Source organism: Nipponia nippon, unplaced genomic scaffold (genome assembly GCF_047370975.1).
Source record: "Nipponia nippon isolate SJK-2023a ecotype South Korea unplaced genomic scaffold, ASM4737097v1 scaffold_7, whole genome shotgun sequence".
NCBI lineage: Eukaryota > Metazoa > Chordata > Aves > Pelecaniformes > Threskiornithidae > Nipponia > Nipponia nippon.
Genome location: NW_028262391.1, coordinates 13,002,794 through 13,029,441, shown reverse-complemented (window position 1 = coordinate 13,029,441; position 26,648 = coordinate 13,002,794). Strand labels below are relative to the sequence as shown.

The window sequence follows — 26,648 nt, the reverse complement described above, 5'->3', positions numbered from 1 at the left end:
CCTCAGTTTCTAGGAGAATCTACTTAGGACTTCCATTAACTCACCAGGAAAAAACATTTTTATATATGTATACACACACACACACACACAGACTTCAGATGTCTTTATATTAAAACTTGGGTTATCTGGAGAATGAGACTCCAAGTTTCAGAAGGGAAGCAAAAGTGGAATTTTCTGCTTGAAAGGCACTGGGGACACAGCCATTAACACCCTTCCCTGGGGGCCCTGAAGCTGAACATTTACAAGAGCAGAAGAATATGTGTGGCTTTCTTTTTGGGGGGTGGGCATACAATTAAGCAGCATTACAAAGCTAGCAGGTATTAGGCAGCACAATATTTTCAGTAAGAGAAGACTGGAACTGAAAAGGACAGCTGAGTTCCTTGCAGGGCAACAGGCACTTCCAGCTACAAAGCACCTCATGTCTTCTGAGAGTTTTTTCTTTCTTTTTTTCTTTTTTCTTTTTTTCTTGGCAAGTTCTGAGCCACGCCAGTGTAATTTTCATTCCTATTTACGATGGTGCTATCCAAATATTCTGTGTATGGACCATACAACAGCACTTCACTCTTTTGTACATCTTAGGAAGAAGTGACAAAGCAAAACACTGTGAAAGAGAGACTTTCATAAGCATAAAGCAAATTTATGTGCCCAATTCCCAGAGGCTGGTTGCCTAACCTTCAGTATGAGCCTTCAATAACTTTCTCTGAGCAGTCGAACAATGTGCTTTCTTTCCTCCATATAAGTAAAATGAAATTCCCTCCCACTTTGCCCTACCTGCTCTGCAGACCTGGTGGGGCTGGTGCTCCTGCTGAGGCAGGACCGATGACAAGACAGAACATGGCATCAGAGAACAGGGCTCCCCCGCCATCCCTTCGGGCCATGTAGGAAATCTTTCTAGGCATCAGTCTCCATCTGCATCCTCCCTTCCCTGTCACCTCCATCCAGACACTGGGGACAACATTTAGCCCCTTCTTCACAACGCGTTGAGCTCAGAGGCAAAAAGTGCTCTGTAAGGGCTATCCCACTGCAAAACGCACAGAGCCAAAAGGCATCCAAAACGCAAAGTACAGATATACAGATTTCAGTGGAGGGTTAAAACTGTGGGGGAGCAGAGCTATCTCAGCTGGTGAAGGCTCATGATGGATAGCAGTGAGTTGTTCAGAAGAAAATTAAGAAAACATTTTGAATGCCCTCCTAAAAAGGAACAAATAGGTCCAACACTCCAACAGAAGGGGATTTTTTGCATCTCTGAATGATAGTGCTTCGCTTTTATGGCCTGCGGCTGCTTGGGAAATTCAAAGCTATTTCTCTGAAGAATTCACTTGGACAAGCTTTATGGCTTTGATCAGTTAACTATTTTTTAATGCTAATCCACCCCAGTGATATTTGTCCTCCTTTTCCCCATGTGCACAGAAGCACAGACACAGACGAGTACTACACAAAAGCAAACATTAGCCAGATGAACAGCCAGGAACAATGACATCCAGAGCCCATAACCAAACACCAACTTCATTCTGTTTTATTCTTTTCTCTTCTAGCAGCTCAAGATCCTCTGGCCCAGTATGACCTGCTAATGGAAATTTAGGGATCAAATTTTGGTGCCCAACAGGTATAGTGCTCACACAGTGGTCTGGCCACAACTATTCTCACTCATTTAAAAAATTTACATTATTTCCCCTAAAAGTTGCAATAAAACATGTGGTTGAAAGGCTTTATTTGAAACTTAACACAAACGCCTGCAAGTAGCCCAAGTGCTGCCCCATCCTCCAGATGAATAAATAAAGGTGCAGGAATAGCGATTTGCTTATATTTATGAAGCAAAGATAAAAAAAGAGCCAAGAATAGGACTGAAGTTACTGGACACCTATCATCTCACTGGAATTGCTCTAACCTCCCCCACAATCTCAGCATCTGAGCACCACGCTAAGCAAAACTCTATTTACAATCTCAGCATACAAACTTGTCTCCTTGTTTAGGGCACCAAAGTCTGGAGACCAGTCCAACTGTGTACCAGGAACACACTGAGTATCTAAGCCAATACTCAATCATCTGTCATATTAGTTGCATCACTGTGATACCCTATGACATATATAGCAGTCACTACACCAAAAATAACCCAAAACCAAGTAAGGGACAGTCCTTGCTCTGCAGTACGTTTGGTATTCAGGGTGCTATCTAAACTTTGCTTGCTGTCTTTGGGTAACAGATTCAGGCAGTATTTCCTGTGGCAGAAAATTACACAGGCTGATTATCCTCCACGGAAAAGTGAAGAAATCCTGGAAGCAATTTTCTGTCTCAATTGTTCCCAGAGCACAGGAACAATCTTTTAGCCCTCCTCCTATTTTCTGCTCAATGCCATCCACACTCAGTGGGCAGAATCCATCGCGACGATGTCTCAGGTCTGGGTCCTGAAAACACTCACCCAGGTGAAACTTCACACGAGTAGCCCTACAGACTTCAACTTGTGCCAGGCTTGAACTCGGCCACAAAGTTTTTAGAGGACAAAATGAACGGAACAAGATAGGTGAGAAGCTTAAAAGTACCTGGGAAATGTCCAGTCCTAGGTAGGACCAGGCTTATCTCAACAGATAAACAAAGTGTTTCTGATGCACATTTCTTAACCTAGCTCTTTCAAAATTTATTACCAGATTTTTAAGGGAAATCAGGAGAGAGCAGCTGTACCTGAGAATTGTGCATCACAGGTAGAGCTCATAAGACAACAGATCATTTTCTCAAACTAAAAATTTCATTAGCACAGAAAAAAAAGACAAAAAAGGACAGACAAAAAAGGGGGGGGGGGGGATGGGACGAGGCGATGACACAACACGGGACAGGGGACCCCACACCACTTTTAAGAGAAAAATCTGAATGCTGATGGCTTTCTACCAGAGCCTGAAAGCATTCCCGTGCAAAACTACCATTCCAGCGCTGACAGCATTTGCAGGTGTGGAAGGCTGGTTCCCAGTTTCTGAAGTGGCCATGTCTACACACCCCTGGGCAACACCATCCCAGTGCACTGGGGACTCCCAGGCTGCACGGACTGACAAGATGTGGTTTGGCTAAAGACTGATCCACAATGAGGGGGAAAGGACTGGGTACTGCATACCAATCCACACCCCTCCGCATATGCTGCAGCAGTAACTCCAAATATCAATTTTTCATCATTTTGACAACAAGTATTTTTCACCCAGGTACACACCCACACTCAGAATTATTCAATCAGAACCTTATTTTCCACCCAGAAGAGTTTTGATAGAAAATGTTCAATTTGCCCTAATCAATGGGGCTTAAGCATCAGTCAAAATATTTTCTTGAATTGACACCATCGGTGCCAGAGCGGGAGAAAAAGCTCTTTAGATAATCTGACTCCAAAGGCAGGTACTGACCTTTTAGTTGTGTTATTACTTTTTTTAATAAAGGTAACGTTTAAAATATTGTTACTTTTCAGCCAATGCTGCTGGGAGAGAGGGAGGTAAGGGGGCTGAGTGCCTGCTGCAGAATTGCATGGCCAATCTTAGTATCGCTTAATTTTCAAATGAGGAATTTGGTAGTAAACAACCTTTTCCTTGCACACAAACATTTTTAATTTCATGCCCTGCTAATCATACATCTGTTAGAGCTCCTTTTCCATCCATTGCAGTAACGATAATAAAAGAAAAATCATCCCACTAACAATGTGGTTTTTCTAAAATGAAAATTGAATAATAATCAGTTTTCCTCCACGGGATGAGGGAATGCAGCAAACAGCAGCACTTGCTTGATGGAGGTGACAGAAAAGTGACACCTTCACATTCACCTTGCCAGTGGCCCTCGCTGCTGGCAGCCCCTCTGCCACCAGCCGTGTTTGCTTAAGAGCCTTTTTGGGACTGGCTTCACCAGACAGCTTCTCTCAGGCTTCCTGGTGGTCCACACCAGGCACCGCCACCAGCAGAGCCTCTCGTGCCATCATCGCCTCACGCACCTCCTTCCCCCCTTCCTTTCCCCTCTATTTTTTCCTCGCCTCCTCTATCAGCAGGATATTACTGTGAGAGATGCTACAGCAATTCCTCCTCCTTCCCAAACCTCTTTCCACCAGTGAGAGCCAGTGGGCCTCAGTGTACCAAACTTCAGATGTGTTCAGCGCCCGTACCTGTGTGTTCCACATACAAGAGCTGGCTAATGTGCTACTCAAAAGTGCGGTTACATGCGTGATTACACCCCTGAAAACAAGTTGTTATCTCTTCAATAACGTTAGTGAAAGAGTTGAGGTTGTTATTTAATAGACATGCCCAGCTGAAATGACAAGCTAATCAGGCCCCAAGAAACACCCACAATCAAGACGACCATCTGATTTGACCTAAGGAGGGAATTTTTTGCAATGAGACACTGGAACAGGTTGCCCAGAGAAGCTGTGGATGCCCCATCGTTGGAACTGTTCAAGGTCAGGTTGGATGGGGCTTTGAGCAACCTGATCTACTGAAAGACGTCTCTGCCCATGGCAGGGGGGTTGGACTAGATGATCTTTAAAATTCCCTTCCAACCCAAACTTTTCTATGATTTTACGATTCTAAGATTTACTGTCTTGCATTGCCCACACTCCTCTTCTGGACTGCTGATACACAGCTTTTGCCTTTTTAGACTCCTCCTATTCCCACAGTCATGCTGGGCCAATTCCAAATCAGAAATATTGCACTTGTAAGACCTACACAACAGTAACTCTGCGAGTTTTAATAAGCAATGGGAATCCATCTGAAGCCGCAGGCAATGTGGCACAAAGACATTATGGGCAGAGGTACATGGCTCTGCTACACCTGAGACTCCTCTCTTGCCATCAGCCTTCATATTGGCATGCCAAACCCTCTCCTTCCAGGGGCTGTTTTCTAAAGCAGAGTTATCTACATAAGTTCCCCCTCATCTTCATCAAGAATCACAGTTGTTTGAGTAATCGGCTTTAAGGAGACTCGCGAGTTAACTAACATCAATTAATTACTCCCATTTTGCAGATAAGCAAACAAAAGAATAAAAAAAGGGAAGTACCCTGGTCTAAATTCACAAAGGGGAGTTCAGAGCACAAACACACTCCTTGACCTGGGTCCAGAGTAACCAAAGCCACTGGGGAGACAACCTTGGCATCCCCCGTCCCCTGCCTCCTCCTCCTTCAGGAGGAAAACCAACCCTGCCCTGCACAACAACCCCTTCAGCTCACACGAGGATGCACAGGCAGCCTTGAGATCTTTATTTTACTTGTCCCCTCATGCTAAAGCTATAGGGATAAGAAATGTTACTGTACAAGCCAGCTTTTTATTACTTAAGAGACAGTTTTACCCCAGCTGCCCCAAATGTAGAGTTATACCTGGAAGCATCAGCGCTGCTCAGTCAGGACTCATTTTCACCAGCGCTACTGGCTGAGCCCCAGCACACAGTAGGCTTGGGGCAAACACTGGGGACACAAGGTAAAGGCGATCCAAACCAGGCTGTACCTAAGACTAGGTGACCACAAACAGCATGAACCCAGGCATTGATATACCCCATCTGTCAATATGCAAAAGCATTGAGCTCTGGATTCTTCCAACTTCTAATCAAAGTGCATTCAGTCAAACAACTGTACCAAAATTAACAGTGAAAAAGGGAGGGGGAAGGAATAAAAAAAAAAAAAAAAAAAAAAAAAAGACTTTGTTGAGCAAAAGTACTCTGAGACATTTGATGTAATAGTCATATGATTAACAAACTGTCACATCAAAGTTTTCTGCAAAGTAGGAACATTCTGACAGTTCATATTTTAAAAACTGACATTTTGATTCATTACTGTAAATAGCACTCTGTATTAAATATTGTGACAAGCCATACAGTGTATTTTTTGAGGTCTATAACATTTAGGAAGTACTGGATTTTTTTTATATTTTTTTTTAAAGCATGTATAATATCAAAAGCAGTTAAAGCAGAACTCCAAGAAAGCTTCTAGAGGAGAGAATCATTATTTCTGAAATAACCTACTTCTTTGCTGTCATCTCGAGCACTGCTGGGAACTTTGGCCCACAAGGATCTTAATGTACTGTTTGCATAATAAAATAGGGAATTGTCTCGCGGAACAAAAGAGCTATAAGGAAAGTGGCTACATTAAATAATGTAAAATTACTCCATAGCAAATCATCCCGAAGTTGGCATAAGAGGAAGAACACTAAAAGGTGCTGAATTACCACTCAGAATATCTGAGAGTGCAGGTTCATAACCAAGATAAGCACAGCAACACCCAAATGACTGTCCAAGCATGCACCTTGCTTATCCCCTCAGTCTCTAGCCACATGTTTTGCCCCTCCTCTGTCTCATCACTCACCTGTAAAGGATAAAAGTGACTGTACGGACAGAAATGAGGGTCGGGGACACACGGACAGCAGGACCACCTCTTCTAGCAACAGTACAAACTCAGACTGGTTGAACCTGCTCATGAAACTGCCTCCTGAGTTCATTTATTGCCCATCTCCTCAACACTCAGAGACCATTACATCCTTCTCAGTGGCTCTGCTTTGTCTATTTAGACTGTGAGCTCTTATGGACTGGAGGTGTCTCTCCCACGCACGCCTGCACAAGGAGACCTCAGCCAGTCCCCTAGGACCCACCAGGACACCCGCTGAAACCCACGCGTGGGCAGAGAGCTGCTACCACCCCTGCAACCCAGCACGGCTGTGCCCATCGCAGGCAGGGGCAGGGCAGGCAGCACTCCCTCACTGCCAGGGCGAGTAGGAAAGGCTGCCCAGACAGAGCTATCGAGGACTTCTCTTTGCACAGGGATCCACAGCATGGCAGCTCAAACTGTAAGGATGCTGTAAGCCACCAGAACCGACCCACCAACCAAGACCACTTAACCCCCCTACCACTCCTCACTAAGTCCCTCCCAGTAGGTGGGTCCCTGCCCTGGATCACCAGTATCAAGGCAAACAGGACTGGGTCCAGAAGCAATAATGCAAATGTTTTGCATTTCCTTAAAAGCAGCCCGCATGATAGAGAAATTAAGAATAACAGCTCCAGCTAACAGAGAAAGACCTGATAGAGCAGCAGAGGGAAACCAGAGGCTGTCTAGCCTGTTTGCAAGATGCTCAGGTGTTATTAGGACTGCAGTCACGGGCTTTAGAAAGAAAAATGGTTACCATTACCATTACTTGCAGCCAGCTGCAAGTGGAGCTCTGGGCTCAGTCTACTGAGAAAATGGATATGCTGCCATAAACATGAGCCTGAAGCCTGGTCCGGGACATGGTGAGGCAGTCACGCACACCAAAGATGGATCACAATGCTGTCTTAACAGGGGTCTGATCCAGCACAGCCTGCGTTTCCCTAGGAGCAGCTACACACCACTCACATGCTGGAAATTTCGTGGATGGGTTTGTATGCCAGCAAGTGCGGTAGTAGTAGTGGTCTAGCCAGACATCCAAAACATATTGGCACCACTATAATTTGTCCATTCACCAATATGTTTTCCTAAAAATGCCCATATGCTTTTCCTGCAGTTCCCATATGCTTTTGCAAAGAGAAACAAAAACATTTTGTTAGTCGTGAGCAATTGATCGCCCCATATTTCACAGAAGTCAAGTAGAAAAACAACAACAAAAAAAGCAGTCAGCTGCTTCCCCCTCCCTTTCCTCTCTGTTCACGGAGGGAACTGTGAAGAGCAGGAAAAAAATTCAGCCCACAGCAAAATACACATGCAGCTCATTTTTTTGCACTGCAAGATATTCTAGGAATTACAGGAGGAATCTTCATTAAAAACAAGCTATCAAAGATCTGGCAGCCGGTGGCATACCAGACAGTAATTCAGTGTTGGGTGTTCGGCTCCATGTTCAATGCTAGCTCGGGTCCTCACCACGGGTAACGCAGCCCACAGGAATCCAGGCTCCCAGAGAAGCACATTAAACGAGCCTGGTGGGGCGGACAGTGTGATAAAGAGGTTACAGCCTTTCCAATTCACAGGACAGCTCATTTGATGCCAAATCTCTCTATCCCTGCAGGTATAAAGCCCCCTCCCACATGTAGGGCTTCCCAGGGAGGTGCTGCCTTGGTAATGCAAATCGCAAAGCAGCAAGGGTGTGAGGGGAGCAGGCAGGCTGCTCAGTTCAACTGGGAGCAGGCACGTGGGTGCACAAGTATGCGTGTGTCAAGGCTGGAGCATGTGGGAACCATAGCTGTTTAGAGACTCATTAAGAAATGCGGCAGACCCAGGGCCAACGTTCAAAGAGGAGCAGCGTGAAACATTTCTCTGGAGAAAGATTAGCGCATGTTCTTCTTTACACAAATAAAATTAAAGAGAAAATCATAATATGGACAAATCAATTAACTTCTGAAAAGCCAAGGGCACCGCATACAAGAGCAGATGAGAGGGGAAGAGCTTTGTTACAGGGACACTGAAGCAGTGCGCAGCCTTTCTTCCCTGGAAAAGAAATTCAGCTATTGCTGCATGAAGTTCTGATGTTAGCCCTGTCTTCATCCCGCTCACTGTTATGGGAACGCAGCTGCTTCCTTCCCAAAATGGCCGTGCACATACCTGTATATGGCTATAGCCCTATGCACGGAGAGCTTGGGATCATCTTTGTGAAGACTATGACAATACACAAGGGCAGATGCCAAAGGACTACTGTAGTGCTTGACTTGCCTTCTACATAGGACACCCAGAACAGCATGCACCCTTCTACCAGAATAAAGACTTTCTGTGATGCAGTCCCATGTTCTACAGTTCTCCAGCAAATTTAACCAGGAATGCTCTTTGCAAAGTTAGCATTTCCTTACAATGATCTAATCTCACACAAAGCCTAATGGGAGGACAGATGCAATAGGTCAAGAGCCCAATTTTCCACAGAAACAAAGCTGAAGAAACAGTCAAGAGAAGAGAAATCAATCTCTTGCACAGGGCACAGAGTAAAAAAATTTGTCGGAGACGGCTTGCTTGACAAGATACATTTTATGATATGTTTTTGTCCTGACAGAAGTTGTAAGCACCTGAACATCTGACTTCACCATTCACAAATATATTGACGCTGTTGCTTTGAATAGAAAGCAAAACTAATGCTGTCTCATTAGTTAACAGTCTATAGGGATGGACTTCTTCCTAGATTTCATATTTACAACAACCCACTGGGACGGTTTATTAGACTTAGCCAGGAAAGCTGCCACAGAAAGAGTGAGACTAACAGAAGAGCTGCCATTAATCTTCCATAACCCAGCAAATGGGAAGACCAGGCCTTGAACCAAATTCTACTCTCTTGCTATTAATCTCCTGTCCTCTACTTATTAATCCCTTGTCTGTCTTTGTCTTTCAACATTTATTAATCTCCCCAACTGTTTGCAGCAAACAGGATGCTGAAATCTCATCTCCAGCTAGCCATAATTTACAAGACAAAAAAAAAAAACCACAAAAAATAAACCCAAGAAGAGGGTAAAGGAAGAAAGGAGGGATGTGCATTGCATATCAAAGGGGCAGAACAAAAGTGCCATTATATTCAGGGAGATAACAGGCTAAAGAAGAAGCACTCTCGATTTTGGCATGCTGTACACACGTCTTAATGATTCTCAAGTCAAGTAACATCAAGGCAAATGAAGTAACTCCACTAGTCAAAACCATCAGGGTAGCGGAAGAAGAAAACCCAGCACACACCCTCCCACATGGCAATAGGCTGCTCTGGACCAATGCTGGCTCACAATGACAACGCAGCCCCCAAAGCATGCGCCATGCATGGCCTTCTGGTGCTGCCACCAGGCTCAGGAAACCACCACTGCAGCAAAGATTGCCCAGAGCCACCACACTCTCCTAAGGCACATCTCCTCCTGGAGAACTTCACGGCCATTGAGCTGTTATAGACCAGCTAGCTATACCTGTTCATTTGTTACCTGCTTCTCAACAGGGCTGCTCGCTCCTTTCTTACCCCAGTTGCCATGACTTTGTAGCACCTCTAGCACCTCTTTTGCCTCCTGGGATGGCACAACTGAGAGAGGCTTGAGGACAGACCTACTGCCCTGACACTACTCCTTTTTTGCAGTCTTACCTGAAGGTTCACCCTTGCTGCAATTAATCTTCACATCATGGGATGGGCATAAAGCCCAATTCACGTCCTACACATAACCCGGCAAGGAACTCCTACAAGAGTTTGGGGTGGTTTATCAGGCTGATCTTGAAATCACAGCTAAGTATCTCCAGTGAATTTAATGGAACCAGTAATTCTGAAGGACATGTTAACATTGGATAGAAGGAAGAAATTTTTTATGATGAGGTGAGACACTACAACAGTTTCCCAGAGAGGTTGTGGATGCCCCATCATTGGAAGTATTCAAGGTCAGGTTGGATGGGGCTTTGAGCAACCTGATCTAGCGGAAGATGTCCCTGCCCATGGCAGGGGGATCGGACTAGATGACCTTTAAAGGTCCCTTCCAACCCAAACCATTCTGTGATTCTGTGAACTTGTTCATCACATATATTTCTATTCAGGTTATTCTTAATAGGCTTATATGCTTTTCTGCTTTTGTCCACTGAAGCATGGTTAGATTAAAGCTAGCAATACAGTCAGCTTTCTATCATCAGTTGGGAGCGTATTCAGGCCACAGAGAGCCACGCTATGGATGGGGAGTGAGTTCAGGTCCACAAGCAGGAAAGTCTCATTCAAAAAGAAGCTGAAGTAACACAGCCCACAGGACCAGCGCAGCTCTGCGCAGCACCACGCAAACTTTCCAAAGCAACACTCCCATTCCCAGGAGGCCCTGCATGTTTACTGGTTCCAGACTTGGACCCAGAAATAGTAAAACCACCTCGAGCCTCATAGGTTAGCCTGGTCTCCACCACCCTGGGCTTTGGAGAAATTCCCATCATTTGCTGAATGACCATGATCTCAGGGTCTTCCCACTCTCTCCAAACTCAGCAGTTGGCAGAAGCCCCAGGACCTGATCCACGCCTCACCTGGAAGCAAGGCAGCCCCGTCAGGCACCCAGACAGACGTACACACAGGCTTTTCCAAGGGACTTCTGCAGGTGCAAACAGAAAGGTCAGAATCAACATTTTGCTCATCGTAAAAGCAGAAAGTAAATCAAGCTGGCTGTGACACCTCGCCAAGAAAACAGCCCCAAAACGGCCCCTAACGCCAGCTGCCCTCCTGTACAGAGCAGACCATAGCTTTTTCTCCCCTCTGATACAACTTGTGTCAGTCTGTCCCTGTTTTGACCCATGTAAGGGTTTTTCACAGGCTGGTGGGACAGATTACATCTGAGCAAGCCCCAGAGTAACTGAGATTTATTTGGGAGAGAAGCTACTTGTTTTAAATCACTGTAGAGCTGGTGAAAGGCAATGACGTAAGCGCTGCAGGTAACAAGGTCTCTTTCAAAGCCTGACCAGACACCCTTCTGCCTCTCATGCTTAAAGGGCCTCTTCTTCCTAAGCCTCCTCCACCGCTCAGGCTGCTGGTGAGTCACTCCCACGGCGTTGGCTTTGCCATGCGAGCGCCAAGAAGAACCGAAGCTGAGATGGGATGCATTAAACACACACCAATTGTGGAAAAAAAACAAGCGGCAGGGTGGGACAGTCCAAACCCTCCACCTCTGGTTTCCCTCTGGGTGCCTCCAAAGACACCTAGCTAAAAAGAAAACACAGGTTTTCTAAGTTACCACAAGCTGCTTTCAACCAGCAGCCTTTCATACTTTCAGCTTATTGATATCTGAGCCTACTTTGGTGTTTTCTATTTCCTTTCATCATAGTTCTGGAGAAGAAATCAGCAAGTTTAAATAATAGTAGCAATGATTAGTGAAAGGTCCAGTCCACCTCTGCCTGCCCCAGCTCTCCCAGCCCACCATGCTCCCAGCTGCCCCAGGTCACCCCCAGCTCCTCCTAACTGCATCTTTACCCCTATTTTCCTAAAGCCTAATTTTCTCTTAACAAACGTGGCTGAGATTAGCCAAGGAGTTAAAAGTCATTAGAGAGGGAGGAGAGACATATCTAGCCAGTCAAATACATTATTTTTTTAAGGAAACCGGGCTGAAACCCATCAGCCCCACCATCAACTGTCTTTGCTCAGGAGAACTGGGTCTGGTAGGGCAGGAGCTTCGCCCTCCTGGTCTGCGGTGGAGGAAGGGGAGCACAGGGGAGGAAAACTGCAGCAGTTGCTTCAGATCCACACCAAAGCACAAGAAGCACAGAGAAATTTGCTGAGGACCTGCCCACACAGACGCTGGATATTCCTTTCATATTCGCCATGACAAAAAATTCACGTTGGCATTTCTGCAAGCACTGTAAGCCCATATCAAGTAACAGCAAAGAGGCAGACAGGTGTCCTGACCACAGAGGAGACAGCATATGCGAACAGTTTGGAATTTATTATTATTGTTATTTTTTAAAGGAGGAAACAAATCCTAGAGATTTTTCTGTGCATGACACATTTTCTGCTCCCCGTTTGATGTTGCTTTCAGACTGAAGACTTCAAATAGCTAATGCTAACCTATGCCTCAAGCCTGCTTTAAACTAATGCCCCTTATGTGACCAGAAATGAATGCATGGTGAATCATTTACGCCACACACAGTGGGGGTGATGAGCGGTGGTCCATGACTCCCAAGCGCCGCATAGACACAAACACGTTGGGGGAAAGGAGATCCCAGCCCTCTCTGCATCACAGCCTGATAATTCAGCAATTGTGCCTTTGCATGTTTGGAGCTGGAAAGCACAAGCTCCAGGTCAACAGCCCAACCATGAGCAGACAGAGAGAACAACATAACTACTGGCATTTTCTGCAAAGTACACAGAGACTGAGGGATGGGAAGCCATCCAGAGGGACCTAGACAAGCTCAAGATGTGGGCCCATGTGAACCTCATGAGGTTCAACAAGGACAAGTGCAAGGTCCTGCACCTGGGTCAGGGCAACCCCCAGTATCAATACAGGCTGGGGGATGAAGGGATTGAGAGCAGCCCTGCAGAGAAGGACTTGGGGGTACTGGTGGATGAAAAGCCAGACATGAGCCAGCAATGTGCTCTCGCAGCCCAGAAAGCCAACCACATCCTGGGCTGCATCACAAGAACTGTGGCCAGCAGGTCGAGGGAGGTGATTCTGCCCCTCTACTCTGCTCTGGTGAGACCCCACCTGCAGTACTGTGTCCAGCTCTGGGGTCCTCAGCACAGGAAGGACATGGACCTGTTGGAGCGGGTCCAGAGGAGGGCCACAAAAATGATCAGAGGGATGGAACACCTCTCCTATGAAGGAAGTCTGAGAGAGCTGGGGTTGTTCAGCCTGGAGAAGAGAAGGCTCCAGGGAGACCTTATTGCAGCCTTCCAGTACTTAAAGGGGGCCTACAAGAAAGATGGGGATCGTCTTTTTAGCAAGGTCTGCTGCAACAGGACAAGGGGTAATGGTTTTAAACTAAAGGAGGGTAGATTCAGACTGAACACAAGGAAGACATTTTTTACAATGAGGGTGGTGAAACACTGGAACAGGTTGCCCAGGGAGGTGGTAGATGCCCCATCCTTGGAAACATTCAAGGACAGGCTGGACAGGGCTCTGAGCAACCTGATCTAGTTGAAGATGTCCCTGCCCACTGCAGGGGGGTTGGACTAGATGACCTTTAAAGGTCCCTTCCACCCCAAAGCATTATATGATTCTATGATATATATATATCACATATATATATATATGTCATATAATATATATATATAATCTGCATAGGCTGCACTTCCACTCTCTCTGCCTGCCTTTGGGAGATGCTTAAGAGAAGCTGCATTTTAATTAATAGCCCAAATCAAGGGAATCTGATCTTGACAGTGAGGGAAAGAGAGCAACCCAAAGTTACAGACTTCAGGGTATGTGGGTCCCAGCTCTTTGCTTCTTTGCTGACATTACTACTTCCAGGAACTAAATCAAAACCCCACTTAACTTCAGAGAGGTTGCGATTTGCATCTAAAGCGCTGCCTAAGCCCCAGTTGCAATAAACAGATACAGCTCCACTGAAATCGAAGGAGTTATTCTGATTTTGTCTGGTTACGGATCTGGAGACCCATAAACATTACAGCTTATCCAACCTCCAGCTAAATATCTTCTAATAGAAGACCATTATCTTTGTCAGATTGATTTGAACAACTTGTTTAAAGCACTCTTGAAGACTCATTAGCATCTTTGGGTTTTCGTGGTTGTATTTTAAGAATAAACCCCAACAGTTATAAAAAACACTTGAAAAGGGTATATTAACAGTTTACAAACAAAGCTGGAGTGGAGATATAACTATGTTTTTGGCTTTTCATTGGGAAATTGGTAAAATGGAGGGAACAAAGAAAACAGAACAATGAAACTGAGCTGTGTGCACACTGAAAAAATCACCCATGTTATTTGACAGATACTGAATTAAAAAGAAACAGGGGTGAGGGAAGCAAAATCACGCTAGAAAAAAAAACAATCCTCTCCTCCCTTTGAACCTTACTAAATTATATTTCAGGTATAGTGGATAGACAAGACAACACACACCCCAGGAAATACTGATTCACTTCGTTGGCCATCACTGGCCATAACAGCTGATCTCAGGTTGGGCTCCTCTCCCTCGAGCCTTCCTCACCTCCCTGTAATAAAGCATCCCAGCAACAATCTCATGCTGACCATGCTCCCTGACAGCAGAGCAATGCTACAACCCGTTTTACAGCTCTCTGCCCAAGGGCTGATGGTATTGACCATCACTACATCCATACCATGGACCCACAGTTGTCGTCTTTAAACCATCTCACCCAATGAACTGGTTCCCTTGGGCAAAAGGCCACTCCATCCACTGTAATCAAGCTCCTGTTTGGATTGTTGCATTGCCACAGCTTTGTTCATGGAGAGTCTTGGTTTGTTCAGTTTTTTCAGTTGTCCTCCCCAAATTATACTGCCAAGAATCAATTATAAGCCAAGCCTCAGACAGGGGGAGGTAGAAGAGTCTCACCTGACGTTTCGCAGAAAATCTGCGAGCATCCCAGGCCCTGCCCTGGGGTTCAGGTGCTGATTAGGAAGGGTCACCAACACCTCGCTGGATAGAAGCCCTTTTTAGCAGCCCCTCGACCTGCAAGCCTTCAGAAAGGGCAGCCCTGACCAGCATTGCAACCTGTTTCATCCAGATAGAGGAGTGGTGGGGAACATTTCCACTATTTCCTCGGCTGCTTTTAATTTCACTCATTTATCACTCAAGGCAGGAAAATACTCTGAGATCCTGGTGTTTGGGAGTCTCCTGCCTCACAAACAGCTTTGCAAGCCAGAGCGTTAAGCAAGGTGGTGGCACTGACGGGTCCTGTGCTAAGAGCACAACAAGGGCACTGTGCTGCCAGCCCGTGTCTCACAGCCATCGGGCTGCAGGATGGCAGCAGATGGGAGCCACATGTCTCAGCTGCTCTTCTGGGCTGGCACGTCACCACGCTTACAGTGACACCCAAACCGTGCTCCCCGGTCGCATGTGCCTGCATCAACCACAGCTCTCCGCTGGCTCAAAAGGGAAAGAGCAGAGAGTACTACAGCAACACAACATGCACCCACCATCAGTGTGTGCACAGGGGTGGTGGGAGACAGGGACATTTACAGCCCCCCAAAGTGTACTCCATCATATTCCCTTCTGCTTTTCCAGCCCTGCATGCAGCTTTAAAAATCCATAGCTCCAGGCACCTAGCCCACATGCTGCTACTACAGCTCAATGAGGAGAGGATGAGCTTAATTTTGCCAGTCAAATGGGAAGGGACAAAAAAAAAATTTTAGTGATGGTATTTTGTTAAAATCAAACAAACACGCCCCCAGCAAATCAAAGACAAAAGAGAAGAAGGGATACGGAGAAACAGTTTCCACTATTCCTTCAGTGGCAGAGAGCAGCACCCAGTTGCAACCCAAGCTCGGGTAGCTCAGGTGCAGGAGGCAAGCCATCATGGTCTGCCATCATTGCACACCATAGCACAGTCCTCCCATACCAACGTGCTACTGAACCATGAGAACAGCTTTTACAGGAGGGTGAGAGGGGAGAGGATGCCCAGACATGCTGCTTACTGCTCCCCAGCACCGTTTGCTGAGCTGGAACTGTAGGAACAGCAGACCTGGGACAATGATCACAGACGTTCCTCTTGCACTGCAAATCAATAGCCAAACCATGAGTACCCCGGGGTACAAGGCACCACAAGTACCCAGGGGTGCAGGACAGCCAGTACCCAAGTACACAGGGGCTGCCAGCCCCTCGCCTAAGCCCTTGCCATGCACAGCTTCTCCAACAGGCTCCCTGCCTGACGAGGACCCTCTTTCCACCAGTCAAGTCTCCCTGCTGCTACATAGGAGCTTCCCAGAGAGACCAAAGAGAAAGTCAGGCACAGCTGAAATAAGCACCTGGATCTACAAACAACAGATTAAATTCTCAAGCTACAAAACTATGTTTTAGCAAAAGTGCAATTGAACTCCATGTACTTGTTACATTTCTAAATATACTCTGGTTGTCAAGACAACAGAGACTGATGGATCTCTAAAGTGTACTGTATCTATTTAATTGTCAGCATTTCAAACTGACTTGAGGAGGGAAAAAAATGCTGCGTGATAAGTCTAATTGTCATGGTTACCACTGGCTAACCCCATAATAAAAATATATATTCTAGCTAAATGTGCCAAGCCATGTGAGGAGCAGATGGGAGACATTCTCATTACTGCGAAAGCCTCCACTGGAAAACTAAACTCGAGGAAGGATGCGAGAGACTTTACAGAGATCTCAGACACAACAGACATCGTGGGCTGCATCTTCCCAGTCCTTTGGCAGCAGTTGCTCAGGCTTTTCCGCCGCACTTATTCACCCCATGCGTGGTGGGACAACCCACGGGGCTAGGGCTCCCTAAAACTTGCTAGTGTTCCTGTTTGGGGATCTCATCCCTCCCTAGAAAAAGCCCAAAATGTGAGCTGTTACTCCTTAAAAGCCTTTAGACATAATCTCCCAAGCAACCACCTTGGAGTTGCACTTGCACCCTCGCCCACTCGCTCTCCTCCCTCCAGGCAGCCATACCCAAGCCCACGGGCATCACTCTGGCAGGAGGCTGCTACAGCCTGGCCCTTCTGCTCTCGTATTAATGGCTAAAGCGAGAGCTACATTCAGCCTTGGAGAAGAGAAACAAGAGGAAAGAAACAGCTGGCCACTGCTGCAAATACACCAGTCTGAGGCTGAACTGGGAAACATCATGCACCCCCAGCCAGCCTCTGCACCCCGTTTGACAAGCACAATTCAGCAACGTGAAGAACCCCACTATTCACATGAGGTCCCTCCTGAAAGAAACGGTTTCCAAAAAACTCCTCAAACATTGGCTTTTTACATGGAAGACCTCCACAACAACATCCGAGATATCTACCTGTATATAAAATGATTGTGGCTTTCCTTCCCTGACCAAAACTCATCCACCTACACTCAGTTCTCACTTTTCTTTCATTCAACCAAAGTTTAAGATGCAGGAGAAAGGCAGACGTTTCATCCAGGTATGAGAAGCAATGGCAAACAACTCACGTTCACTTGGTGAGCACTGATGTCAATAAATGGTCAGGCTTCCAATTAGTCTGAAGCTTCCCCAACATTTTTGACAGAAACCACATCAAAGTTGAATCATCCTGAAACATCTCCCCCAAACTGTTTCACTCCTTTGTACAGATAAAAGCTCTGTATCTCTGCTGTCAGACACTTTCATGGGAACCAGAAGGCATTGCCTAAAACCATCTTCAGGAGAGCCACAAAATAAAATTTGATCTGGTTGGAAAACACTACTTAAAAGAAACACCACTTTCCAGGTGTCTCAAGCACGCATTCGAGTTCGTGGTATTTTCCCTGGAGCTTGCTCCCGCTCGTCACCAAGATGAACAATTTCTGAATTCCAAATATGAGATTCTCAGTGATGTAAAATGAGCTTTCGTGCCTACCAATACAGTCATTGTGCGGTTCACCCTCGCGTACTGCTTCGCAGAGTGGTCTGTGCACAGCGATGGGCAGCGAACATCAAACCAGAAGTAGCACAGAAGTGTTATTTCCAGGGTTTGTGTGAGAATTATTTCAAATACTACTAAGGTAAAAAGGAGTCTTAGGCACAATGAAGCCTATGTCTCAATTAAAGCCAAAGGGACTTAAAGGCAACTGGTTTTTTTACAAGTATTTGGGTACACCCAAAGTGAAGCAGCATCAGCATTTCGTCCCTAGGTGCCTAAATAATTCTGAAACTAAGCACTACCCCTAAGGAACTTCAAAGAGATTACAGCCCTTCTGAAAGCTGTATCCAGAGCTTAACTAAGCTGAAATCCCAAACAACTGAGAGCTTAAAATCATGCTCCAAAGTGCATATTTCAACATCATACGGGTGCAGGAACCTAACTTTGGTTTTACTGTTACTGAAAGTGCTCACCTAGGGCACCAGGCTCTTACGGTTATGGCTTTGGGACAACTATTACATTGTGTTCTAATAAAGTACGTGCTCTCTGGAGCAAACTCCCCAAGATGAGTCCTTTGCTTTGGCACAAATGGACTCATTTGGTTGAGATAAAAGGATGTTCCCTTGCATCATTTTCATCTGATATTTTTTGTAAGATAGAGAAACAGTTAATTTTGCTAAATGAGTGCTCTGTTGCCATGACTTCACTGCAGACAAACACAAAGCCATCAAGCTCCTTTTCCTTGGGCGTTGTTTTTTTTAAACAGGTATTTGATCATCTTGATTCTCTTCTTTCTTTTCCTAACATCTGGATTTCCAGCAATAACCCACAGTCAAACAGATACATAATGGCTACAGCTACTCATTAGAGAGATATTCCTGCACATATTCATCCCCTCACAATCCATCTCTGCCAGCTGTGCCCATGTGCCCTCTGTGACTCCAACACGCAGGGCAGTGCTGCCCACAACAGCAGGCAGCAAACCTCTCCGAAGGAAACCCTAAATTTATGGGATTAGTCCCTGAAAGTCAGAATTCCCACGCTCCCAGCAAGGACAGAAGGATGGCTCCATCTTGCTCACTGGCATTCCAGGCTCTTGCCCAGGATTTTGCCCCAGTCTAAAATCAAAAGCCTCCAACAATTAAAGTCCTTCCCGCTGCCTCAGTTTCTCAGGCAGATGAAGGCGGCTGCGCGTACATGTCATCTGCCTCCGTGGGGTTTTGCCACATCGGCTCTATTATAGACTTTACTGAGGTAGGAGGTTTTTTTCTTTTTTCTTTTTTAATGTTTGCATTGAATAGACAGACTAAGTAGAAACGGCATTTGTAGCCTGCAGCCATTATCCTAGTAAATGGCTTATTACAGCATGCAGCCTACCAGCTCACCTCCATCCTGTCTCACTTAAACACATGTAGGTGGAAGTGCTGCTCTTTCCAGAGAACTTTCTTTTTCACTGTCTCTGTCTGATGGAGACTCTTGATAGTGGGGCTCACAAGACAGGGCTTAGGATATAAAATACTTCAGTGTGAGCTTGTTGTTTGGTACCTATTTATGACAATCACAGAACAATTAATTACTTCCCGTCTAAGATTAATTCCATTCTCTTCCAAGAAGTCTGAAGGGGGGTGAGTGTTGTCTCAAGACTTTCAATTTCCTGATGAGTCACAGCAGATCCACCACAATAAGCTCAATACTTCAATCAGACTGTTTCTTATCAAGGTATATTCAGCACATTACTAAGATGTGGAGTGTGCTATTTTAAGGGCTAATTTCAGGCATTGTATGCATAATGCCTTCTCATCTGAACACGTGCTTTCTCCTGGACGAGACAGACGTACCTCCTGCACCACCACCCCTTCTCCCTGCCCAAATCATATAGATAAACACTGAAAGAGCAGAAAGTGAAGAATTGTACATTTGGTGCACTGATTTTCACAACACATAGCCCTGCAATAAGTAGCCCTCTCTCCCACTTCATTAGTTCATTCCCTGCCCTTTGGCAATAAAATTACTTATGTGACAGCAGCATCTGACAAGAAGAAAACATTCACAGACTGCACGGGTTGCAACAAGTCCACAGCGTCTTGCTTTCTTCGTTCTAGGGCCAAGAATCATACATTTATTTTTCTGCCCTGGGGAGCAACTCTGCATCCCTGTACGAATCCTCAATTGTCCCCAGTTCCCACGCCACCCACTCACAAGCTCCCAGGCTCCATCAAGCAGGCAGGAGCCACCTTGCCCAACCTCTGAGCAGCAACACCGGTTATAGGGATCAGCAGGTGCCCTCTGGTCCTCATTATTTACTTAATTTAACAAACTCCTAGGTATAATTTATTGTGTCATTTGGGCAATTGATCCCAGAAGGGTCATTTGAGTCTACAACAGGTTGCACTCTGCATCAGCCTGACCACAGTCAACTGTAGTGGAAACTGCCTCATCCAAGAGCAGAGCAATGGTCACATCTCCCTGGACCATGCACAGGCCTGGGTTCTCACAAGCAATGCAGCTAAAAGCTCCCAGACACCAACAGCTGCCTAAAAAATGTGTGGCTATGATGATAAATAGGTTCAAGACCATAACATTTGGGTCAGAGAGACCAGGTACAGGAGACAAACAGCTATGCTCTCACTTTTAGAGTTGCTACTGTGCCATCAAGGACTGTAAGAGCAGTCACTGCACAGACACCACCTCAAGACTACACTTGCGCTACTTGCTAACGGCAGTTTTCCTCATGGCACAACTGGACTATGCAAACAGTTTCGGTGCAAACAGCAGCAGTGCCAGTTTCTGCCAAGCCCATGCTAATTGTAAGTGATTCCAGTTCAAATGCTCTTAAGTCAGAATTTAGGTGACGTGTAACCAAGGTCTCATATTTGTCTCAGCAGCTCTTCAGTGGTGAACGAACCTACAATCAGCTATGAAGACCTGCCAATGTCTCTTTTCTTTTCTCCTCCTTGGAAACACTTTCAAGTAAATTCTAAATTTATGCCAACAAAAATGCAGAACGTTTTTGATCCTCACAATGCCCTCAGCCTGTTGGTGTAATTGAACTGTCAACACAATGCAAAGGACACGGCCATGGATAGTCCATTAAAGTCAACAGATCCTCCAAGGCTCAGTGGTTCCTCAGGTGCTACTAAAAGTGTCAATATCTCTTCATGTATCCCATTTATCTAAAAACCTCAGGGCACCTTAGGAATATTCAAGCAGTTTCACAAAGTCTGTGGGAATGAAAAGGGCAAATGGTGAAGGATCATTTCACACAGCCAAGTCCAACTTGGAAGAACCAGGGAAGCAAATAGACTGAGCTGAGCTGTAAGTTTCAAACATGGCAAATCTCCTCTTGAGTAGGCTCGCTTAGTTAAGGTCACTTTAAAACAGGTGAATATCCTCACCTTAATTATAGATTTCCATGAAACACACTATTATCTCAGTCTGGGTGTTTATGGGACAGGCAGTAGACTCCACGAGATCTATAGTGACATTCACCTTGAGCTATAGGTGACAGAGCAACAGCTCTGAGGACATACGGAACCCCCAGCTGGAATCTCAGCATCCGTTCTCTGTATTTTAGAGTTCCTGTGATAAAGTTTCTTGAGCAAGTTTGGACAGAACTAGCCAATATCCATTTCTGACAAGGTCAGAAACATGTGCTAGACTGTGTAGCTCTCCTCTTCTGCGGGTGGCAACCAGCTCCTTTGAAGAAAGCATCAGGTAGCAGCAGAGATTGTGAGCTGATGTCCTCAGCTGTGCTGCAGAAAGTGTCTGCAGAGTCACTGCCTTGAGAGAAGTGCAAGCAACTTTCTCAAAAACTAGTGTTATGAATAAAGAGAAAATGTTGGACCGCATTAATGCGGATGACAAAAAAAAAAACAACAAAAAACCTCAACTTAAAGGGGATCATAAATTCTCTTTTTTTTGGACAATATTGCTGGTAGCATATGGCTCTGCAGCCTAAACAGACAAGTGATGAGATTTAGGCTCATCTCGTGTTCTTAAAACATGCAAGACCAGGATTCTCCCATGCCAGGCAGTTACGTCCCCGTGCCTTCCTAAAAAGCCATTTGGAAAGTTTCTAAATGCAGCAGAAGAAAAATAATCCCGCTCAGTCCACGTCTGCATCTCCCTCTCCTCCCATTAGCACACAGGGAAAAGGTTGGCTTAGAGCAATACAACATTTCAATTTGAATATGAATCACTCCTCTGGTGAGAAAACAAAACAGAAGCCCATTTCACATGAACCTTATCTGAAGATATAATGAAAACCAACACATCTAACAGGAGCAATGGAAGTAAAGCATGGTGAAAATACTGGCTCAGTCAAACAAACAACAATACTTTCCATCCTAGAGGATCCCGAAGTGCTTTACAGGCTCATAGAGGTAGGAACCATTTCATCTGCCACAGAAACACGGACATCTCTGGGTGGGTACTCAGCTCAGCACCACACCGTAGTTCATGATGGAGAGAACATCATCGAGCAGAAACTGTGTGAGTTTAGGAAGGCATGATCCTTCAGTGGGAACTGGATCATTCTTCTAGAAAGTGGAAGCTGGTTTAATTTTGATTCCTGCGATTCAAAATGGCATTATGTGGGCTGAGCACCTGAATACCAGCTGCACATGATGTTGTACTTAAAAGTGACCAGCTGTAAAAAGGATGGAAATCAAACTCACATATGCTGGTGCTCTCCAGCTTCTGATTCAAAAGGTTACAGAAAACAGCGGCAAGGTAGAGGATTAATATATCTGAACCTGCCTGGGGATTACAAATGAATTTCTTATCATCCACAGGACAAGGAATTCCTGCCCCTGGTTCAGCGGCTATCTTCATATGGAGTTCAGGGTAAATCACTTCTCTACCCAGCTCACATCCAGCAGGCACACTGATATTCAGCCACTACTAGGAACAGTCTGGAAGAAAGCAAAGCGTTATTGTTCAACACTGCTTCAGAAAGCGGGTCTTGCCTATCACCAGCTCTGCCAAAACACTGAGAGAAGCACCATTTTCATCCTCTCTCCTTTGCGCCTTCACTCTTCCCATCCACCTGCTGTGCCCACAGTCCACACTGTCACCTCACCGGAGATAGTCATGGCCTGTTGTTACAGTGTTGGGCAACAGAGACTCAATCCAATCTCAGGCCTTTCACATGCTACTGAAATACCAACAAACAAGAAGTACAGAAATCGTTCAAGTAAGAGACCCTGAGCAAGTGATCTGCACATTTCCAGAGCTAAATATTTACTTCTCCTCCTGGCAGCATCTGGAAGCTTGCAGAATATTTACCTGCATCTTGGAAACAGCTATTTAATCCTACAAACACATCAACAATTCACCTTGACTCAAAAGAATAGTTTTCTGAGCTCTGAGGAAACAATGAACAAAATCATCTTTTTTTTTTTTTTTTTTCTTTTTTTGGCAAATGTGTGATAAAGCTTTTCTGAAAGGAGCTTACTTAATCTTTTCCGACATGGTATTCTATATACAGCTGCCATTCCAGAAACAGAACAAAATTTGGTGCACAAATGCAAACGAATCAGGGTTTGGCCTGATCTGCCTAAGCCAAAAGCCAGCTTCTCCTACTGGCTCAGCAACAGAGATCCAAAGCCAGTAAGTTCCTAGTGTTTCTGAGAGGCTGACTTTTGGATGGGTTTGTGCAAGTTTGTCTTCAGTGCCTTGGGACTGCATGATAATTCAAGGGAAAATGCCCTTAGAAGGAACACGGATGGTAATACATCAATTTGGACAACTACTACCAAGCCATGTCCCTGTAGAAGTGACCTCTCTCCAACCATGCAGTCATGTTCTTGCCAGTTGGAGACTCACCCTCATCTTGCTTTAAACAGAACTAATTAATTTGGTTTTCCTGAGGAGGGAGCATAATCAACAAATCAATAAACAAGAAAGGAAAGTTAACATGTGCTGAACATGATTTACAGGTAAAGTGAATTGCCAGGGGATTCCAGCAAAAATTCATCGCTGATTCATCAAAGAAGTCATTGAGATGTCTTAAGAACAAGCTATCAAGAGAAGTCGCTCTTCCTCTCCACCTCTTATTATTACTTACTGCTGGAAATGATCTTTTCTGCAAATCTCTAGACCATTTTTAAGTGCTGGAGACTTCAGGAAGTGAAAATTGGTTCTTAAAAGGAACTAAACTGCTTCAAAAACATTTTATTAAAGGTTACATCTTGCTTCTCTCTCACCTTTGGGTATTTAGGATGAACTACTGACTACAAGAAAACAGCCACTGTGCAGTTCTAGCTGATTCGGTGACACAGGTGCTTATCAAGTTGTAGAAACCGAGGGAGAGAGAAGCTGCTGAAACCAAGGGAGAAAGAAGGAACCTGATGCCACTGGAGCAAGCCAGTAGTGAGAACCAAGGAGCCCCATCCCTCAGCTTTGCCCGCAGCCTCGGGAAGAGCTTAGGCAGGGAGCTGGCATTGCTGCAGCCAGCACAGAGAGCTTGCCTGACTCCAGAATCTGCTCAGCCTGGCAGAAGAGTAGGAGGTGCAATTGCTGGCAGGAGCAGGCAGAGCAGCAAAGCTGGTGGAAATCATAAATGGAAGTGTGTTGTAAAACATGGAGGTGAGCACAGACTGACACTCACCTTCACAGTTCCCCCACAGAAAAGCACGCCTCGCTAGACTCTCAAATCTTTGAAATGCATCCAGCCTTCACTGGATTGATCCAGGAACCTCATTCGCATGCATATTTGTACTCACACGCAAACACGGCAAGGTTTTAACCACACACATTTTGCACAAGTCCCGTAGGCCCTAACTTACAGGTTACTTGGGAAACTTGGTCTTAAATGGGATTGTAACCCAAAGGAAAGAGATTACAGATAAAGGCAAAGACCACAAAGAACGGCAGAGCAATTTGGGTTGGAACAGAGCTTTGGAGGAGCCCAACACAGAGGTTCCCCAAAACACCCAATCTTCAAAGGATCTTTTTCTTAAAACAGGACTCACTTAAAAGATTGCACTGACTGATCTTCCAAAACTTATTAGTCACATAAAATTACGGGCTAGGCTCTCTTCATTTAATATCACTCCCCAGTGGAAAGTTCTCATCAAAGCTATAATATGTTCAGCTGCAGAAGAATAATTAGGTGACATTAGATAGATAGTTGTAACTCTCAGAATTAAATGGCCTTGCTATTTATCAGTATGTGTTGTGCCTTTAAAAGTTTCCAAAAGTGATGGTCTTTTTTGTGCATGCTGGAATATTCAAGAGAATTTCATATCTATTCTCATATCAAGAAAAGAACAATTAGATCAATAATGAAACAGGAGTGCTCCCTTTTACTTTCTGTGGTTTGCAAAGAGGTTCATGTTTCTGTGTGAGCACAGTTCTTGTTTTAGTGATGTGAAAGTGTGTGGTTTGTGCGATACCCAGTTTCTTCTAATATTTGAGTTTCTGTTGTTATCTACCTACAATTTACAGTAAAGCATCTTTTATTCTCACACCTCTCAATCTCAAAATTAGACCAATTTTCCCAAAAACAAGATTTTATTACCCTGTGTGGACCTTTTACAAATACTGGAAAGCTTGCCGACAACGCACTCCTCACTAATAGAGCACGAAATCACAGAAGACAGCTTTAGTTTTACCAAGTCTACCTATGCATGTGTCTGTGTATACAGACATACAAAGCAGCAAACACAAGCTTTTCTTTGAGGAAAAGGACTGGTTTTGTGTTTGGAAAAGCAACTAGAATTCAGTTGCAATCCATGCTGAGGGTCCCAAGGCACTACGCGCAGTGGGTAAAGATTACCGAGCGACATTTGAACCAATGTTTACACATCACTACCGTGCTATTCATTATGATTAGATTATTACTATTTTCAAAAGTATTCAAAATATTTAGAACTTCCCCCCTCCCCTCCCCGCTGCAGAGCATGAATCTAATTCTAGCAAAAATTTTTTAAGAACCCTCCAAACGGGAAGGACACTGCAACTGCTGGAGATGGGTGATCTGCTGGCTCCAGCATCAAACCAAACCATGCCATTTACAGCATTTTGACTCTCTCTACAACAGACAAGAGCACTGATATTTTAGACAGAAATGTTCATTTTCCAGATAGCTGTTTCTGGTCACGTGGTCTACTCCAGAATCCTTGACTGTGCTGTCCCTGTGGCTCTCAGAGAAATGCATCTTCATCAAATATACTGAAGGTCCCAAAGAGAGAATTCACCTTCTGCTAAAACATAAACATCAATCCAACAATAAAAATCTTGAAAAAAAGGGAATACTAAATATCTCTTAAGAAGAAAAGTAAATCACCAACAGCAAGGTTTTCAACCCTGTGGCAAGTCATCTGGTCAGCTCTGGAGCTTGAACCTACTAAGTGCACACGCTAAGGACTCTCCACTTCTCAGCGATTTCCCTGTTCTGCACCTCTCTGGACCAGCCTCATAGTTTGCACACAAATATTCTTAACAGTCATAAAATTGTCATGCCCTACCTGGCATTAATTTAACACCAATGGCATAACACTGCATTACCTACTCATCCAGCTGCTTCAACTAAGATTAATTCAAGCAAGCCAGGACACAAATGTTCAAACTCCTTGATGCATCTTGCACTTATCCAGGGAAGACTTGGCTTTCAGCCAGTCTGCATAAACCCTAGTGGGATTAGCTAACGTTCAAGAGGCTCCTTTATGGGATAAGTAAGGAGGTCAAGCACTGTGATCTAAAAAAGGCCATAACGGGTGTATATATAATCCCTCACAAGGCACATCCCTCCAACTGTTACAGCCAGCAACAGG

The 26,648-nt window shown here is 45.0% G+C and overlaps 1 protein-coding gene across 10 annotated transcripts in view; it reads right to left on the bottom strand.

Moving 5' to 3' along the window:
* LPP (LIM domain containing preferred translocation partner in lipoma) overlaps positions 1-26,648 on the bottom strand; it is a 353,105-nt gene that overhangs the window by 236,252 nt on the left and 90,205 nt on the right. For 4 of the 10 annotated variants that reach the window (XM_087739197.1, XM_087739192.1, XM_087739191.1 and 1 more), the window contains one exon: positions 10,910-10,974. The exons of the other annotated variants lie outside the window; for them this stretch is intronic. The gene's annotated coding sequence lies outside the window, so the exon portion shown is untranslated. The remainder of the gene's footprint in view (positions 1-10,909; positions 10,975-26,648) is intronic. 10 annotated transcript variants of the gene reach the window in all.